The sequence below is a fragment of the Pseudophryne corroboree genome, chromosome 1, assembly GCF_028390025.1.
Source record: "Pseudophryne corroboree isolate aPseCor3 chromosome 1, aPseCor3.hap2, whole genome shotgun sequence".
Taxonomy (NCBI): Eukaryota; Metazoa; Chordata; class Amphibia; order Anura; family Myobatrachidae; genus Pseudophryne; species Pseudophryne corroboree.
Window position 1 is genome coordinate 1,201,826,997 of NC_086444.1, and position 20,042 is coordinate 1,201,847,038.

The following is a 20,042-nucleotide window of genomic DNA, read 5'->3' on the forward strand; positions in this document are numbered from 1 at the left end:
TCATATCTATGGCGAACCTACCTCACCTGAGTGCCGACCAACGGGAGGCGCTTGACGGGGACATCAGGGAAGAAGAAATACGGGAGGTCATTGCCTCTCTACAGCCACACAAATCACCGGGACCCGATGGATTCACAGGGGCATACTATAAATTGTTACAAAGGGAACTAACACCGACATTGCTAGAATTATTTAATAACATCTACAGGGAGCACCCAAGCTACTCTTCCTTTTCACAAGCATACACGACACTGATCCCCAAACCGGATAGGGACTTAATGTCTGCTGACTCATATAGACCTATTACTCTATTAAACTCTGATTTTAAGATCTTTACGAAAATAATGGCAAATAGGTTACAATTGATTCTCCCTGACTTATTGACGGAACACCAATATGGTTTTGTTCGGGACCGTCAATCGGTTAAAGCCATCCGAACAGCCATAGCGGCCACAATTGCATCCAGGAACTCACCCCTATCAGAACATATTCTCTTAAGTCTAGACACACACAAAGCTTTCGACACTGTGGCATGGCACCATTTATTTACTGTGTTGGAGTGTAGGGGCTTCAGCGACCGATTTGTAAACCTCATAAAATATCTATATACTGCCCCGAAAACCTCGCTATTGGTTAATGGCAAACGAGGAAATCAAATAACCATGCAAAGGGGCACGAGGCAGGGCTGCCCACTGTCCCCTCTTCTTTTTAATCTGTCTATAGATCCCCTATTTCGAGTTCTCCAAGACTCGACAGTTTATAAGGGTATTCCAATTGGAAACATGGAGATAAAATTATCGGCTTTTGCGGATGATGTCCTATTATATATGGGGAACCCTAAGGAGTCCTTAAGGGATACATTGAGATTATTAGATGATTTCGGTAAAATATCGGGCTTTCAAGTTAACCTTAACAAATCAGTGGGTTTGTGTTTAAAAAATGGAATAAAAAGTCCAGGATGGGGCCGCCAATTACCCATTAAATGGGCCCCCACATATATCACATACTTGGGAATCAAACTCCCTAAATACCCAGCAGATTTGTATCGGCTAAATGTGAAAGCGGCGATCGACAACATAGCAAAGGAGTTGGAGGCTTGGAAAAGCTTGCTGCTCTCATACTTAGGAAGAGCCAATTTAATTAAAATGTGCACATTCCCCAAATTGCTATACATCCTGCAATCCCTCCCTGTACTGCTTAGCAGATCTGACGTAGCATACATAACCACATTGTTCCGACAATTCATATGGAAGGGTAAAAGACCGCGCATTGCAATGCATAAATTACAGCAACCTAAAGCTAACGGGGGCATTAATTTTCCAAACATTCAGAAATATAACCATGCTTCTTTATTGAGATTTTTAAAAGACTGGTTACATAATAGTAATACTTATGCTAATACACAGCTGGAGGCACAATTTGTAGGGTCCAGGAACCTAATATCTTTCCTTCACGGGGTGGAAGCGGAATTCGATCAGGAATTGAAAGACAACCCACTTCTATGGACGATATATAAATTATGGCATATTCTTAGACGCGCTAGGAATTTAGGTGGGCACAAGTCCTTGTTCCTGACGTTCCTGGGCAATCCGGAGTTCCAACATGGGGAGGCGGTCTCTCCATTCACACTGTTCAACAAAGAGGGCCTGAAAAACATACGTCATATAATTGATGAGGGTAGAAGGAAGCCATTGACATTTACAGAGGCGAGGGAAATTTACCCGTTTATCTCTGGTTTCCCATTAGCATTTTTTCAGATGCAACACTACGCTAGCTCAGTGATCAAGTCTCTTTCGGAGGCGGATTTTACTAATGATTTAGATACTATGCTATTGACTATGCCTGACACGAAACGAGCTATGTCAATACATTATAGAAAACTTACCACTCTAATAGACCATTCTGCATCACAATATGGGATGCAGAAATGGATATCTGATTTCCCTAGGCTTACATGTGAAATAATTTTAAACAGCCTACTTCAATCATGCAAACTATTACCTTCGGCACAGTATCAAGAAATGTTCTATAATATTACCCATAGGACTTATTTCTCCCCATATAAGCAATTTTTGGCAGGCATGACTGATTCGGATAGGTGTCTCAAATGCCATACACCCGAATCCGATCTCATGCACTGCTTTTGGACATGCCCGATGATCCGCCATTTCTGGCTACAAGTACGGCAATATGCCATGGCAGAGCTGATTAATTTTATTCCCTTTACAGCGGAATGGGCAATTTTTGGAATTCTCCCGTCAGGGCAGAGAGTCACAAAGGGAGGCAAACGGCTACTTTTGGCGATAAGTGCGGCTGCGAGAAAGGCCATCTTACAGGCCTGGATCCTTAAAGATTCGCCTACACTACCTCTATTCAAAGGAAAGTTGCACCACCTATTTCAAATGCACTGGATAGAAACCACTATACAAAAAGATAAATTAGTGGGGCAATTCTTTGAGTCTTGGGAAAGCTATATCGCCACCCTCCCTAATGATTTTCAAATTAGAATAAAAAATTCATTGAAAGAAACACTATGGTATGAGACTAGATTGGCGGTTGGTGACCCTCCCATAATAATAGCAAATTGATGGCTAATGGCGTTGAATGGTCCCGGCCCCCTCATAACCCCATGATATGGAGACTAACAGGGAATTGTTCTCTTTTCCACGAATCTTTCTAATTTTATTCTTATTTTTATTCAAGGGTTCTATCGCTTATAATCTATTTACACTAAAATATACTCAATTAAGTGATGATGTGTACAGGCCTCTGTTCAACACTACTTGTGAGAATACAATGAAGACCTGGTGTTAATATTTGCATGTATATATATCTTTATATTACTGAACCTGACACTTTTGTATTGTGAAGTGATACAATGACAATAAAATGATTACGTTAAAAAGGAAGAACACCGCTGTTTCTCTTATGAAATTCTCGTGTTTGATATGTGACATGACTGCCTTCCCAATTAAAAAAATTAGAGTTGCACCCAAGATGGCCAACTTCAAGATGGCTGCCATATTGGTGACATACTCTAAAAAGTTTAGATCCCCCCCCCCGCATATTCCATGTGAAGACACTGGATTAATATTTCCTTGCTCATATCCTTTTTATATGGGTGTTTCCACGCTTATGTACCACCCTGTATGAATAATAGGTCAGCCTGTGCAGTGGGCAGCTGAGGAAGGTCATGCACCGTATAGTACAGTGAGTGATGGCTAACCATAGGTGTGCGCAGGGGGGGTGCCTGGTGCGCACAGGCACCCCCTAATGTCTGGCACCCCGATCTCACATGCCTGATGCAGCGATTGCCGAGCAGGCTGATTACTGTCCCCTCTGCGCTGCACCCTGCAGGACTTCATTACTGACCAGACGCCTGGGTTAATCAAGAGTGCCAATGCCACCGGCTTTCAAATTCCCAGCTCCACCTCCATGTACAAAAATAGTGTGATGTGATTACGTCATGCTGCTCGCACGCCCACCCGTCACACCCGCCACACGCCCACCTCTCTCCTTCTATGCCATGCCAACGCCAGCCACTGATGAGGAGCACCATGCAGCCAACGTTCCTCTTAGGAAGACAAATTCAATACTGGCAGACGGCTGGCAGCAGCATTGACAGGTCACTTGTTTTTCCAGCAGCAGCAGTAACTAGTCTGTGACTGTCAGTGTCAGTGAGTGACTGACTTGTAAGTAAGCTGCTGCAGCTTGCAGGGGAAAGAGAGGAGGAGCCAGACCAGGCTGAGGTGGAACAGTGTAATTGCATGAGTGCCATCAGGGGTGCTTGTTTGGTGCACACCACAACATCTGACAATGTATCTGCTTTATTAGGATTGGTACAAAGGTGGATATTTTATATGCGTTGACCATCAATAGATGGTGCTAGACACACCCCTCCGACGGTGCACCCCCTAATAAAATGTGCTGCGCACGCCATTGTGGCTAACCTTGACACTCCAGCTGTTGTGGAACTACACATCCCAGCATGCCCTGCATCAGTTTTAGCCTTGCCAAATAATAAACTGTAGCAGGGCATGCTGGGATGTCTAGTTCAACAACAGCTGGAATGTCAAGGTTCGCCATCACTGGTATAGTATCACATATATATATGTGTATGTGTGTATATATATATATATATATATATATATATATATATATATATATATATATATATGTGTGGAAATAGCATGGGTCCGGCACTCCTCGATGGCTTCCACTATTGCATCGGTGCCTTCACATGTACAGCGTGTACAAACATATAGTTACCCAGGTGCGGCACTCGATGTATCACAAACACAGTCTGGAGGTCAATACTGTTTCAACAACGTTGTTGAAACAGTATTGACCTCCAGACTGTGTTTGTGATACATCGAGTGCCGCACCTGGGTAACTATATATATATATATATATATATGTGTGTATGTATATATATCAGTGGCGTGCGGTGAGCCCAGTGGCTGGTGAGGCACTGCAGCCATAATGTCTGCTGTGTCCCACCAATGCCCGCCACCGCACCCAAGCCAATGCCTGCTACCACCGCTGTCCCTGGCTCAGTGGGAGACAAAGAAAGGCAGTGGCCGATTCCAGGGAGAAGCAGTGGGTGACAGCAGTGGGTGATGCTAGGGAGAGGGTGACAGGGTGAGGGTGTTGCCAGTGAGAGGGTGATAGCAGTGGGTGACGCCAGGGAAAGGATGACAGCAGTTTGTAACAGAGAGAGGGTGACAGCAGTGGGTGACGCCAGGGAGAGGATGATGCCAGGGAGCTGGTGACAGGAAGAGGGTCACAGGGAGCGAGTGACAGCAGTCTGTGCCAGCTGTGGGTCACAGGGAGAGGGTGACAGGAAAAGGTTGATGCCAGGGAGTTGGTGACAGGAAGAGGGGGAGAGGGTGACTGGACTTGGTGCCAGCTGTTGGTGACGGAGGGAGGGTGACGCCAGGTAGAGGGTGACATCAGTCGGTGCCAGCTGTGGACAACAAGGAAAGGTTGACAGGGAGAGGTTGACGCCAGGTAGAGGGTGATAGTGAGAGGGTAGAGCAGTCTGTGCCAGCTGTGGGTAATGGAGAGAGGGTGACGACAGGGAGAGGGTGACAGGGAGAGGGTGACAGCCGTCAGTGCCAGCTGTGGGTGACGGGAAGATGGTGACGCCAGGGAGAGGGTGGCAGGGAGAGAGTGACAGCAGTCGGGGCCAGCTGTGGCTGACAGGGAGAGTGTGACAGGGAGAGGGTGACAGGGAGAGGGTGACAGCCATCAGTGCCAGCTGTGGGTGACGGGAAGATGGTGACGCCAGGGAGAGGGTGGCAGGGAGAGAGTGACAGCAGTCGGGGCCAGCTGTGGCTGACAGGGAGATGGTGACAGCAGTCAGTGCCAGCTGTGGGTGATGTCGAGAGGGCGACGCCAGGGAGAGGGTGACAGTGAGAGGGTACCAGCAGTCGGTGCCAGCTGTGGGTTACAGCAGTCGGTGACAGTGAGAGGGTGACAGGAAGAGGGTGACGCTAGGGAGAGCACATTACTGTCCCACTCTACCAGCAGTATAGAATACAACATAAGAAGTACAGCCCTGAGCCTTGGGTCCCTGATAATGCATGGGTGAGCTCAGCCCATTACAAACTAAAGTACCCGCTACTCTCCACCGCCGCACATCGGTGTGCGCAGCACATTTTATTAGGGGGTGCACCATCGTAGAGGCATGTCTAGTACCACCTACCTACTGGGCATGTCTAGCAACACCTACCTATCGGGTGTGTCTAGCACCGCCTACTGGCATTCTTTTCTATTCAATATGCACCTTACCTATATGGTGGCTTCTCATAACGGGGAACATCTGAAGAAATGTCCTTCCTCTGCAGACGGCGTCTTCAGTCGGTAATCACTATTCATGTAGGAGATCACATGATCCGGAAGATGCCTGTTTGTGTAGGAATATAACCAATGTCATCATCATACAACAGAGCTTCAGAGAAAGGGGCAGGATAGGAGGAATAGTAGTGTGGCTCAGGGAGGAAAGATAGGAGGAGAAGTGTGGGGCAAAGGGGCAGGATAGTAGGAGTAGTGGTGCAGAGCAGGGCGGCAGAATGAGAGCAGTGGTACATAGCAGGGGGGTAGGATGGGACAGTGGTGCATAGCAGGGGGGTAGGATGGGAGTAGTGGTGCATAGCAGGGGGGTAGGATGGGAGTAGTGGTGCGGAGCAGGAGGGCAGGATGGGAGTAGTGGTGCATAGCAGGTGGTAGGATGGGAGTAGTGGTGCAGAGCAGGGAGGGTAGGATGGGAGTAGTGGTGCAGAGCAGGGGGCAGGATGGGAGTAGTGGTGCAGAGCAGGGGGCAGGATGGGAGTAGTGGTGCAGAGCAGGGGGAGCAGGATGGGAGTAGTGGTGCATAGCAGGGGGGTAGGATGGGAGTAGTGGTGCATAGCAGGGGGGTAGGATGGCAGTAGTGGTGCGGAGCAGGGGGGCAGGATGGGAGTAGTAGTGCATAGCAGGGGGGTAGGATGGCAGTAGTGGTGCGGAGCAGGGGGGCAGGATGGGAGTAGTGGTGTGGGGCAGGATGGGAGTAACGGTGCTGAGCTGGGGGGGGTGTTGGGCAGGATGGGAGTAGTGGTGTTGGGCAGGATGGGAGTAATGGTGCTGAGCTGGGGGGGTGTTGGGCAGGATGGGAGTAGTGGTGTGGGGCAGGATGGGAGTAACGGTGCTGAGCTGGGGGGGTGTTGGGCAGGATGGGAGTAGTGGTGTGTTGGGCAGGATGGGAGTAACGGTGCTGAGCTGGGGGGGTGTTGGGCAGGATGGGAGTAACGGTGCTGAGCTGGGGGGGTGTTGGGCAGGATGGGAGTAGTGGTGTTGGGCAGGATGGGAGTAACGGTGCTGAGCTGGGGGGGTGTTGGGCAGGATGGGAGTAACGGTGCTGAGCTGGGGGGGTGTTGGGCAGGATGGGAGTAACGGTGCTGAGCTGGGGGGGTTTTGGGCAGGATGGGAGTAGTGGTGTGGGGCAGGATGGGAGTAACGGTGCTGAGCTGGGGGGGTGTTGGGCAGGATGGGAGTAGTGGTGTGTTGGGCAGGATGGGAGTAACGGTGCTGAGCTGGGGGGGTGTTGGGCAGGATGGGAGTAGTGGTGTTGGGCAGGATGGGAGTAACGGTGCTGAGCTGGGGGGGTGTTGGGCAGGATGGGAGTAACGGTGCTGAGCTGGGGGGGTGTTGGGCAGGATGGGAGTAACGGTGCTGAGCTGGGGGGGGTGTTGGGCAGGATGGGAGTAACGGTGCTGAGCTGGGGGGGTTTTGGGCAGGATGGGAGTAGTGGTGTGGGGCAGGATGGGAGTAACGGTGCTGAGCTGGGGGGGTGTTGGGCAGGATGGGAGTAGTGGTGTGTTGGGCAGGATGGGAGTAACGGTGCTGAGCTGGGGGGGTGTTGGGCAGGATGGGAGTAGTGGTGTTGGGCAGGATGGGAGTAACGGTGCTGAGCTGGGGGGGTGTTGGGCAGGATGGGAGTAACGGTGCTGAGCTGGGGGGGGTGTTGGGCAGGATGGGAGTAACGGTGCTGAGCTGGGGGGGTGTTGGGCAGGATGGGAGTAACGGTGCTGAGCTGGGGGGGTTTTGGGCAGGATGGGAGTAGTGGTGTGGGGCAGGATGGGAGTAACGGTGCTGAGCTGGGGACCAGGATGGGAGCAGTGCTGGGAATGAGTGGGCAGATAAGCATCAATGTCACCTCACCTGTAGCTCTCGATACCGGGCGCGACCTCTCCCTGCTATTTAAGTGTGTCGTTTTTCATAATTCTACATCCACATGTGCGGCCGCTGATTAGCTCCCCGCCCTCCCATTCCCCGGTAACGCAGTCCGGCCAGATACAGAGGGGAGATAGGAGCCGCCACTGCGATACAACCGCCCCACCACCACCACCGCGCGCACGCCGCCCGGACTCCCCGTCTGCCTGGTGTGAGGCTCCTCTGCTCTGGCTGCCTCACACCAGGCAGACAAGGAGTTCGTGCGCCGTGCGGGGGGGATTGCCGAGTGTAAAGAGTATCGCAGTGGCGGCTCCTATCTCTCTGCTTCTGGCTGGACTGCATTACCCGGGGATGGGAGGGTGGGGAGCTAATAGGCAGCTGCTGTGGCCGCTGTGGGGAGCTAATAGGCCGCACGCTGTGTCTCTTCGTCGTCGTCCCCCCTCCATCTCCGCGACTGGCCAATTACATCACTGTTAGTGACAGGGGCGTGCTTTCATTTAGACTGAAAGCACGCCCCCTGTCACAGAGGCACTTATACTAGTGCCGCTTCTGATGGTTTTTTTAATGGGCTTTTACTGCCCAAAGCTTAGCCCCGCCCCCCGCTTCCGGCCACTTAACATTGCTAGCGGGAGGCACTGACAGCAGTGCCTCCGAATTACATTACAGGAAGTTTTTTAGTAAATTAAAAAGATTAAAATAATGTAAAGGCTAAAGCAGATAATTATGACACAAAATATGTGTCATAAATATCTTCTTTACATTATTTTACTGATTAATGACAGGGGAGGCACTGCCTCCCCTGCCTCCCCTGACTGCACGTCCCTGAATTATATATATGTATATATATATATGTGTGTGTGTATAATGCCAGAGGGATACGTAATTACGTACAGTATACTGTGCATATAGTGATGAGAAACCTTAACACTAAGCCATAGTTTGCCAGTAAGGGGGCGGAGCGCGGGACGGCATAACGAGGAGACGATCTGATGACGTCACTTCCCTTCCCGCCTACTCACTGGCAGGAGAAGCGCGGCGCTGTGGTGGCAGCATGTCCCAGCCCCTCCACTTCCGGGACACGCCCCCAGTAGCTGCAGCCTGACATTCCCTGCGTCATCAGCCGGTGCCGGAGCTTGTGTCTCTCCCCAGAGCAGGTACGGTGAGAGGAGAGCGTGTGTGCCTCTGTGTCAGCCGGTGTACAGTGTATGCTGTGGGTGCGGGGCCCCCTGACCGTCTGTATACGGCATTCTATAGGTGCCAGGGACCCCTGCCCGCCTGTATACAGTATGGGGTTCATTATATAGGTGCTTGAGTTCCTGCTTACCTGTAACTGCCTGTATACTGTATAATCCATAGGTGCCAGGCACCCTGCATGCTTCTCTCTGCCTGTATGACATGTATTCTATAGGTGTCAGGCTTCCTGCCTGTATACTGTCCGTTCTATAGGTGTAAGGGACCCTGTACAGTGTGTATTCTACAGGTGTCAGGGTCCCTTCTGGCCTGTATACTGTAGATCATATATGTATCTGGGACACTGTCAGCCTATATCTGTCTGTATTTTATATAGGTGTCTTGGAACCTGTCCACCTGTATTATATATAGGTGTCAGACACACTGCTCGCATGCGTCTGCCTGTATACTGTATATCCTATTGGTATCAGGGACCTGGCTTGCCTAAATCAGCCTACATAATGTATATTCTGTAGGTGGCATGGACCCAGCACGCATATAATAGCATTTATATAATATATGTGTCAGGGACCCTGCTGCCTGTATATAGGTGTCAGGCTCCCTGCCTTCCTGGATCTCTGTATTCTACAAATGTCAGGGCCTGCCCCATCTGTATAGTCTATAGGTGTTGGGGTCATAGCTTCCTTATATACTGTATATTCTATAGGTGTCAAGAATATATCTGCTTCTACACTATATTTTCTATAGGTGTCTGGGACCCTGCCAGCCTCTATACTGTGTATTGTGTAGTTGTCATGGTCCCTGTCTGTCTTTGGTTGGTTCTATATCGGAGTGGGAGAAGGGACCTTGTGACGTACCTAGGGGAGTAGATACGTCACCAGGGGGAGGAGCTACGGCCGAACAGGGTACCCGAAAAGTACCCTTGCAGGCTCGCTTCGCTCGCCACACTTCGGGCTCGGTGGCTCCGCTCCACTCGCCACCTAATTACTAAAGGTAATAGTTGGTGGCGGGGATAGTAGAGCAACTGTCCCGCTGGCCTAGCTCCTCCCCCTTGGGTCGTGGCTCCTCCCCCTGACGGAAAAGGTCCCTTAGGCCACTTGGATCTAGCCTCAACCGTCTGTCTGTGTCTACCTATACACTGTATATTCTTTAGTTGTCAGAGTCCCTGACACCTATACCTGCCTGTACGCTGTACATTTTGTGCGAGTGTCCATATAACTATATACTGTATAAGCTACAATTGTGAGGCGTAGTACAATTTTATGATTTATGCTCCGTTAGTTCCTATGTCTGCCTGTGTGCTGCTATATGTCCTATAGATGCGAGCCACTGTTCTCTGACCACCTGTAGCTGCTTGTACCGATGGGATCTGTTTATCACCCTGCATCACTATTTGCAGCGATAGTGTTGTTCCGCCACCATTCCTCAGAATAGACCTGGCGCAACGGAGGGCGAAATCTGGTCCCCGCTGCTAAAATATTCCTGCGGTAACATCTGTAAATGGGACTGTATGAGAAGTAAGTAATTTCTCTGCAGGTTTCTCCTATGTTAAAGTGTAAAAATAGACTGTGTAATCACTGCTTGGTAAGATATTATATGTGTGATATGCTATGCATATGATGTTCGCTGCAGTATATAATGTATGCTTCCTGTAGACGTATGTGCTGTCGGAGTGAGGAGGTCTGCCTTATATACTGTAGGTCTTTCTACATGGGTCTGATTTAGAGTAAGGAGTAAGCCAGAAAGTGCCTTCCTTGGCCAAACCCTGTTGAGATGTTGGAGGATTTAAAATGCGTGGACAGATTTAGCGGGGCTGGGTGCATCAAAGTTCAGCTATTAATCACGGGGTAAAAATACATCTGCCCAGTATGTGTTCGGCGTCGAAGAGAGCCAGGTAGGGGCTAGGACATGAGTGACACAGAGAGAGATGGGTTAAAAGGGTGACAGGCACGGAGGGGGGGATACAACAAACGTGGGACAATGTCAGCCGTAAGAAAATTATATAGGTACTAGTTACCAGCCTGTCAAAATAGCGGAGCAACATAACCGTAATGACAGTTCTGGCGGCTGTGCACGACCAAACTGAGCAACACTTGAATTGCTCCGTCGGGTTCCATCTAGTGGGCGCACGGAGCACTTGAATTCCTCCCATAAAGTTAAGGAGCACACAGAGAGAGAAAGAATGGCGGGCATTCCTATAATGCCAAGTACAGTATCAACCCAGCAAATGATGGGTCTAAAATACTAATGTAGAGATACATGTGTACACACACACACTTTATATTCTATACTGGTGTTCCTATATGATCTAGAGCTACATGTAGACTGTATATTCTATGGGGTATATGCAATTGCGGGCGAATCGCGGCAAATTATCGCCGTTTTTTTAATTCGACACAATTCGACAGGTGAATTCCGGCAGGTGGCTGCCGGAATTCACCATATTCAATGAAAAACGGATTCGACATTCCCGCGGGCGAAAAACGTCCGATTTGCCGGATTTTGCCGCGAATTAAAAAAACGGGAAAAAACGGGAAAAACCCGGGGGAAAAATGGCGTGGGGTCCCCCCTCCAAAGCATAACCAGCCTCGGGCTCTTCGAGCTGGTCCTGGTTCTAAAAATGCGGGGGGAAAATTGACAGGGGATCCCCCGTATTTTTAAAACCAGCACTGGGCTCTGCACCTGGTGCTGGTGCAAAAAATACGGGGGACAAAAAGAGTAGGGGTCCCCCGTATTTTTTACACCAGCATCGGGCTCCACTAGCTGGACAGATAATGCCACAGCCGGGGGTCACTTTTATACAGTGCCCTGCGGCCGTGGCATTAAATATCCAACTAGTCACCCCTGGCCGGGGTACCCTGGGGGAGTGGGGACCCCTTCAATCAAGGGGTCCCCCCCCCCCCAGCCACCCAAGGGCCAGGGGTGAAGCCCAAGGCTGTCCCCCCCCCCATCCAAGGGCTGCGGATGGGAGGCTGATAGCCTTGAGAAAAATGTCAGAATATTGTTTTTTCCAGTAGTACTACAAGTCCCAGCAAGCCTCCCCCGCAAGCTGGTACTTGGAGAACCACAAGTACCAGCATGCAGGAGAAAAACGGGCCCGCTGGTACCTGTAGTACTACTGGGAAAAAAATAACCAAATAAAATCAACACACACACACCGTGACAAGTACAACTTTATTACATACTGCCGACACACACATACTTACCTATGTTGACACGCCGACTGCCACAGTCTCCGACGATCCGAGGGTACCTGTGAAAAAATTATACTCACCTTCCAGCGTCCAGAGATAAATCCACGTCCAGAGTATAATCCAGGTACTTGGCAAAATAACAAAATGCAAAAACCCGTGCCAGCGGACTGAAAGGGGTCCCATATTGACACATGAGACCCCTTTCCCCGAATGTGCCGGGACCCCACGTGACTCCTGTCACTGAGGTCCCTTCAGCCAATCAGGAAGCGCTACTACGTGGCGCTCACCTGATTGGCTGTGCGCTGTCTGTGCTGTGACAGCGCATCGCACAGCTCTCTCCATTATATTCAATGGTGGGAACTTTGCCGTCAGCGGGGGGGTTACCCGCGGTCAGCCGCTGACCGGCGGGTGACCCCAACGCTAACCGCAAGGTTCCCACCATTGAATATAATGGAGAGGCTTTGCGATGCGCTGTCTGAGCTCAGACGCGCAGAGCCAATCAGCAGAGTGCAAGGACGTTGCACTCGCTGATTGGCTGAAGAGACCTTTCAGTGACAGCTGTCACGGAGAGGTCTCTGCATTCGGGGAAAGGGGTCTCATGTGTCAATATGGGACCCCTTTCAGTCCGCTGGCACAGGTTTTTGCGTTTTGTTATTTTGCCAAGTACCTGGATTATACTCTGGACGTGGATTTATCTCTGGACGCTGGAAGGTGAGTATAATTTTTTCACAGGTACCCTCGGATCGTCGGAGACTGTGGCAGTCGGCGTGTCAACATAGGTAAGTATGTGTGTCGGCAGTATGTAATAAAGTTGTACTTGTCACGGTGTGTGTGTCCTGTTTTTATTTGGGTATTTTTTCCCCAGTAGTACTACAGGTACCAGCGGGCCCGTTTTTCTCCCGCATGCTGGTACTTGTGGTTCTCCAAGTACCAGCTTGCTGGGACTTGTAGTACTACTGGAAAAAACAATATTCTGACATTTTTCTCAAGGCTATCAGCCTCCCATCCGCAGCCCTTGGATGGGGGGGACAGCCTCGGGCTTCACCCCTGGCCCTTGGGTGGCTGGGGGGGGGGGACCCCTTGATTGATAGGGTCCCCACTCCCCCAGGGTACCCCGGCCAGGGGTGACTAGTTGGATATTTAATGCCACGGCCGCAGGGCACTGTATAAAAGTGACCCCCAGCTGTGGCATTATCTGTCCAGCTAGTGGAGCCCGATGCTGGTGTAAAAAATACGGGGGACCCCTACTCTTTTTGTCCCCCGTATTTTTTGCGCCAGCACCAGGCGCAGAGCCCGGTGCTGGTTTTAAAAATACGGGGGATCCCCTGTCAATTTTCCCCCCGCATTTTTAGAACCAGGACCAGCTCGAAGAGCCCGAGGCTGGTTATGCTTTGGAGGGGGGACCCCACGCCATTTTTTTCCTTTATTTTACCGTTCCAGCTATAAAAAAAATAAAAAATTAAAATAAAAATATTTTTAAAAATATATAAATAATACTTGTGCCTCCAAAAAAGACAAACCAAGTACCTAATCCCTTCTAATATAAATAGATATGCTCTTACCAAAAAAAAAACACCAAAAAAAACATGTTTTAATTTTTTTTTATTGGTTTCACCCTCCAAAGTGTGGCGGATTGAAAATGACGAATTTACTGTCTAAAAGCACTGTTGTCGAATTTCCAAACTTGAATTGAATACACTTTGGTCGAATTGCAGCACTTGTATCATTGCAGAAAAGTCGAATTTGACAAAAGTCGAATTTCAAAAAGTCGAATTTTGAAAGTCCGTTTTTTTGACGGAAAGCACTGAATTGCATTGACTATTTTTTTTTTTTTGGCGAAAAATTCCCGAAATTCGACAATTTCGGGAATTCGACCGCAATTGCATATACCCCTATAGGTGGTAGTGTCCATGTATGATTTGGTATCCGGATGATAGATCGACAGTGCATTGGTCGACAGTCTATAGGTCTACACCATATGGTTGACAGGCACAAAAGGTTGGTACATAAATGGTCGACGCATGTTATTTGGGGTTTTTCAAACGTTTCCCAGCATTCGCTTGATTTACTATCCATCTTTTGGAAATACATGTAGTGAGCGAAGCAGAGCCACCTTGCCCGAAGCGAGTCTGCGAGGGGACGCTTTGTAGTAATGGTGGTCACGTAACATGAAATATATAACGTTTGCCCACCCCCAATAAACTTGTGTCGACTATTGCCATGTCCACATTTTGCACCTGTCGACCTAATGCATGTCAACATTTTGGTGTTGACCTATTGACTGGCGACCATAGCAGTGTTGATCTATTAATCCACGCCCGTATGATTTAGAGACACATGTAGATACTGTATGTTCTTTAGGAGTGAGTGTCTAACAGGAAATGCATCTACATATAGTGTACAGATATGAGTGTCTAACAGGAAATGCATCTACATATAGTGTACAGATATGAGTGTCCATATTAGGTTTATAGCTGTATGTCTTCCAGAGAACGTTACAAACTCAATATAGTTTGGCATTTTATATATATTTTTATTTTCTCTGACGTCCTAGTGGATGCTGGGAACTCCGTAAGGACCATGGGGAATAGCGGCTCCGCAGGAGACTGGGCACAAAAAGAAAAGCTTTAGGACTACCTGGTGTGCACTGGCTCCTCCCCCTATGACCCTCCTCCAAGCCTCAGTTAGATTTTTGTGCCCGACCGAGCTGGGTGCAATCTAGGAGGCTCTCCTGAGCTTTTTAGGAAAAGTTAGTTTTAGGTTTTTTATTTTCAGTGAGACCTGCTGGCAACAGGCTCACTGCATCGAGGGACTAAGGGGAGAAGAAGCGAACCTGCCTGCTTGCAGCCAGCTTGGGCTTCTTAGGCTACTGGACACCATTAGCTCCAGAGGGACCGAACACAGGCCCAGCCTCGGAGTCCGGTCCCAGAGCCGCGCCGCCGGCCCCCTTACAGAGTCAGAAGCAAGAAGAGGTCCGGAAAATCGGCGGCAGAAGACATCAGTCTTCACCAAGATAGCGCACAGCACTGCAGCTGTGCGCCATTGCTCCTCATGCACCACACGCTCCGGTCACTGATGGGTGCAGGGCGCTGGGGGGGGGGGGCGCCCTGAGCAGCAATATAAACACCTTGGCTGGCTAAATTACATCACATATAACCCCCAGGGCTATATGGATGTATATTAACCCCTGCCAGATTCCTAAAAAAAGCAGGAGAAAAGTCCGCCGAGAAGGGGGCGGAGCCTATCTCATCAGCACACTGGCGCCATTTTCCCTCACAGCTCCGCTGGAAGGACGTCTCCCTGACTCTCCCCTGCAGTCCTGCACTACAGAAAGGGTAAAACAAGAGGGGGGGGGGGGGGGGGCACTAATTAGGCGCAGTATAATATACACATAAAGGGAAAAACACTCTGTTGGTGTTATCCCAACATATATATAGCGCTCTGGTGTGTGCTGGCATACTCTCCCTCTGTCTCCCCAAAGGGCTAGTGGGGTCCTGTCCTCTATCAGAGCATTCCCTGTGTGTGTGCTGTGTGTCTGTACGACTGTGTCGACATGTATGAAGAGGAAAATGATGTGGAGGCGGAGCAATTGCCTGTAATGGTGATGTCACCCCCTAGGGAGTCGACACCTGAGTGGATGAGCTTATGGAAGGATTTACGTGAAAGTGTCAGCTCTTTACAAAAGACGGTTGATGACATAAGACAGCCGGCTACTCAGCTGGTGCCTGTCCAGGCGTCTCAAAGACCATCGGGGGCTCTAAAACGCCCGCTACCTCAGATGGCAGATACAGACGCCGACACGGATACTGACTCCAGTGTTGACGATGAAGAGACGAATGTGACTTCCAGTAGGGCCACACGTTACATGATTGAGGCAATGAAAAATGTTTTACACATTTCTGATAGTACAAGTACCACTAAAAAGGGTATTATGTTTGGTGAGAAAAAACTACCTGTAGTTTTTCCTGCATCTGAGGAATTAAATGAAGTGTGTGATGAAGCGTGGGTTTCTCCCGATAAAAAACTGATAATTCCTAAAAAGTTATTGGCATCATACCCCTTCCCGCCAGAGGATAGGGCACGTTGGGAAACACCTCCTAGGGTGGATAAAGCGCTCACACGCTTGTCAAAACAGGTGGCACTACAGTCTCCGGATACGGCCGCCCTTAAGAAACCTGCTGACAGAAAGCAGGAGAATATCCTAAAATGTATATACACTCACACGGGTGTTATACTGCGACCAGCAATCGCCTCAGCCTGGATGTGCAGTGCTGGGGTGGCTTGGTCGGATTCCCTGACTGAAAATATTGATACCCTGGATAGGGACAGTATATTACTGACTATAGAGCATTTAAAAGATGCATTTTTATATATGCGTGATGCACAGAGGGATATTTGCCGACTGGCATCAAGAGTAAGTGCGCTGTCCATATCTGCCAGAAGAGGGTTATGGACGCGGCAGTGGTCAGGTGATGCTGATTCCAAAAGGCATATGGAAGTATTGCCTTATAAAGGGGAGGAGTTATTTGGGGTAGGTCTATCGGACCTGGTATCCACGGCAACTGCTGGGAAATCCACATTTTTACCCCAGGTAGCCTCTCAACATAAAAAGACGCCGTATTATCAGGCGCAGTCCTTTCGGCCCCATAAGGGCAAGCGGGCGAAAGGCTCCTCATTTCTGCCCCGTGGCAGAGGGAGAGGAAAAAGGCTGCAGCAAACAGCCAGTTCCCAGGAACAGAAGCCCTCTCCCGCTTCTGCCAAGTCCTCAGCATGACGCTGGGGCTCTACAAGCGGACTCAGGCACGGTGGGGGCCCGTCTCAAGAATTTCAGCGCGCAGTGGGCTCACTCACAAGTGGACCCCTGGATCCTTCAGGTGGTATCTCAGGGGTACAAATTGGAATTCGAGACGTCTCCCCCACGCCGTTTCCTAAAGTCTGCCTTACCGACGTCTCCCTCCGACAGGGAGGCGGTATTGGAAGCCATTCACAAGCTGTATTCACAGCAGGTGATAATCAAGGTACCCCTCCTGCAACAGGGAAAGGGGTATTATTCCACGCTGTTTGTGGTACCGAAGCCGGATGGCTCGGTGAGACCTATTTTAAATCTAAAATCTTTGAACACTTACATACAGAGGTTCAAATTCAAGATGGAGTCACTCAGAGCGGTGATCGCGAACCTGGAAGAAGGGGATTATATGGTGTCTCTGGACATCAAGGATGCTTACCTCCATGTCCCAATTTACCCTTCTCACCAAGGGTACCTCAGGTTTGTGGTACAGAACTGCCACTATCAGTTTCAGACGCTGCCGTTTGGATTGTCCACGGCGCCCCGGGTCTTTACCAAAGTAATGGCCGAAATGATGATACTCCTTCGAAGGAAGGGAGTTTTAATTATCCCTTACTTGGACGATCTCCTGATAAGGGCAAGATCCAAGGAACAGTTGGTAGTCGGAGTAGCACTATCTCAAGTAGTGCTGCGGCAGCACGGGTGGATTCTCAATATCCCAAAATCGCAAGCTGATCCCGACGACCCGTCTTCTGTTCCTAGGGATGATCCTGGACACAGTCCAGAAAAAGGTGTTTCTCCCGGAAGAGAAAGCCAGAGAGTTATCCGAGCTAGTCAGAAACCTCCTAAAACCAGGCCAAGTATCAGTGCACCAATGCACAAGGGTCCTGGGAAAAATGGTAGCTTCCTACGAAGCAATCCCATTCGGCAGATTCCACGCAAGAACATTCCAGTGGGACCTGCTGGACAAATGGTCCGGATCGCATCTTCAGATGCATCAGCGAATAACCCTGTCCCCAAGGACAAGGGTGTCTCTCCTGTGGTGGTTGCAGAGTGCTCATCTTCTAGGGGGCCGCAGATTCGGCATTCAGGACTGGGTTCTGGTGACCACGGATGCCAGCCTGCGAGGCTGGGGAGCAGTCACACAGGGAAGAAACTTCCAGGGCTTGTGGTCAAGCCTGGAGACATCACTTCACATAAATATCCTGGAGTTAAGAGCCATTTACAATGCTCTAAGCCAAGCAAGACCTCTGCTTCAAGGTCAGCCGGTGCTGATCCAGTCGGACAACATCACGGCAGTCGCCCACGTAAACAGACAGGGCGGCACAAGAAGCAGGAGGGCAATGGCAGAAGCTGCAAGGATTCTTCGCTGGGCGGAAAATCATGTGATAGCACTGTCGGCAGTGTTCATTCCGGGAGTGGACAACTGGGAAGCAGACTTCCTCAGCAGGCACAACCTCCACCCGGGAGAGTGGGGACTTCACCCAGAAGTCTTCCACATGATGATAAACCGTTGGGAAAAACCAAAGGTGGACATGATGGCGTCCCGCCTCAACAAAAAACTGGACAGGTATTGCGCCAGGTCAAGGGACCCTCAAGCAATAGCTGTGGACGCTCTGGTAACACCGTGGGTGTACCAGTCAGTGTATGTGTTCCCTCCTCTGCCTCTCATACCCAAGGTGCTGAGAATTATACGGCGGGGAGGAGTAAGATCTATTCTCGTGGCTCCGGATTGTCCAAGAAGGACTTGGTACCCGGAACTTCAAGAGATGCTCACAGAGGACCCGTGGCCTCTACCTCTGAGAAGGGACCTGCTCCAGCAGGGACCCTGTCTGTTCCATGACTTACCGCGGCTGCGTTTGACGGCATGGCGGTTGAACGCCGGATCCTAAAGGAAAAAGGCATTCCAGACGAAGTCATCCCTACTTTGATAAAAGCCAGAAAGGATGTAACCGCAAAGCATTATCACCGCATCTGGCGGAAATATGTGGCGTGGTGCGAGGCCAAAAAGGCCCCGACGGAGGAATTTCAATTGGGTCGATTCCTGCATTTCCTGCAAGCAGGAGTGTCTATGGGCGTAAAGTTAGGATCCATTAAGGTCCAGATTTCGGCCCTGTCGATTTTCTTTCAGAGAGAACTGGCTTCAGTGCCTGAAGTCCAGACGTTTGTTAAGGGAGTGCTACATATACAGCCTCCTTTTGTGCCTCCAGTGGCACCCTGGGATCTGAATGTTGTTTTGGATTTCCTAAAATCACATTGGTTTGAACCACTCAACACTGTGGAATTAAAATATCTCACATGGAAAGTGGTCATGTTGTTGGCCCTGGCTTCAGCCAGGCGTGTGTCCGAATTGGCGGCTTTATCCTGTAAAAGCCCTTACCTGATTTTTCATACGGACAGGGCAGAATTGAGGACTCGTCCTCAATTTCTCCCAAAGGTGGTTTCAGCGTTTCATCTGAACCAGCCTATTGTGGTACCTGCGGCTACTAAGGACTTGGAGGACTCCAAGTTGCTGGACGTTGTCAGGGCCCTGAAAATATATGTTTCCAGGACGGCTGGAGTCAGAAAATCTGACTCGCTATTTATCCTGTACGCATCCAACAAGCTGGGTGCTCCTGCTTCTAAGCAGACTATTGCTCTCTGGATTTGTAGTACAATTCAGCTTGCGCATCCTGTGGCAGGCCTGCCACAGCCAAAATCTGTAAAAGCCCACTCCACAAGGAAGGTGGGCTCATCTTGGGCGGCTGCCCGAGGGGTCTCGGCTTTACAACTCTGCCGAGCTGCTACTTGGTCAGGGTCAAATACTTTTGTAAAATTTTACAAATTTGACACTCTGGCTGAGGAGGACCTGGAGTTTTCTCACTCGGTGCTGCAGAGTCATCCGCACTCTCCCGCCCGTTTGGGAGCTTTGGTATAATCCCCGTGGTCCTTACGGAGTTCCCAGCATCCACTAGGACGTCAGAGAAAATAAGAATTTACTTACCGATAATTCTATTTCTCGTAGTCCGTAGTGGATGCTGGGCGCCCATCCCAAGTGCGGATTATCTGCAATACTTGTACATAGTTATTGTTAACAAATCGGGTTATTGTTGTTGTGAGCCATCTATCCAGAGGCTCCTCTGTTATCATGCTGTTAACTGGGTTCATATCACAAGTTG

At 49.7% G+C, this 20,042-nt stretch overlaps 1 protein-coding gene and 1 long non-coding RNA gene across 4 annotated transcripts in view; one reads left to right on the top strand and one right to left on the bottom strand.

Moving 5' to 3' along the window:
• Nucleotides 1-1,326: 1,326 nt before the first annotated feature.
• Nucleotides 1,327-8,711, bottom strand: LOC134930361 (uncharacterized). The gene is made up of 3 exons (XR_010178678.1): nucleotides 8,605-8,711; nucleotides 5,794-5,908; nucleotides 1,327-1,646 (listed from the first exon to the last, which is right to left on the bottom strand). It is a non-coding gene; the product is annotated as an uncharacterized LOC134930361 (long non-coding RNA).
• Nucleotides 8,712-8,743: 32 nt separating this feature from the next.
• Nucleotides 8,744-20,042, top strand: part of UBOX5 (U-box domain containing 5) — a 75,648-nt gene continuing 64,349 nt past the window's right edge. For 2 of the 3 annotated variants that reach the window (XM_063925330.1, XM_063925329.1), the window contains exon 1: nucleotides 8,744-8,867. The gene's annotated coding sequence lies outside the window, so the exon portion shown is untranslated. Of the gene's footprint in view, nucleotides 8,868-10,325; nucleotides 10,422-20,042 lie in introns of those variants that run through there. The other variant, XM_063925331.1, reaches the window with a different exon arrangement.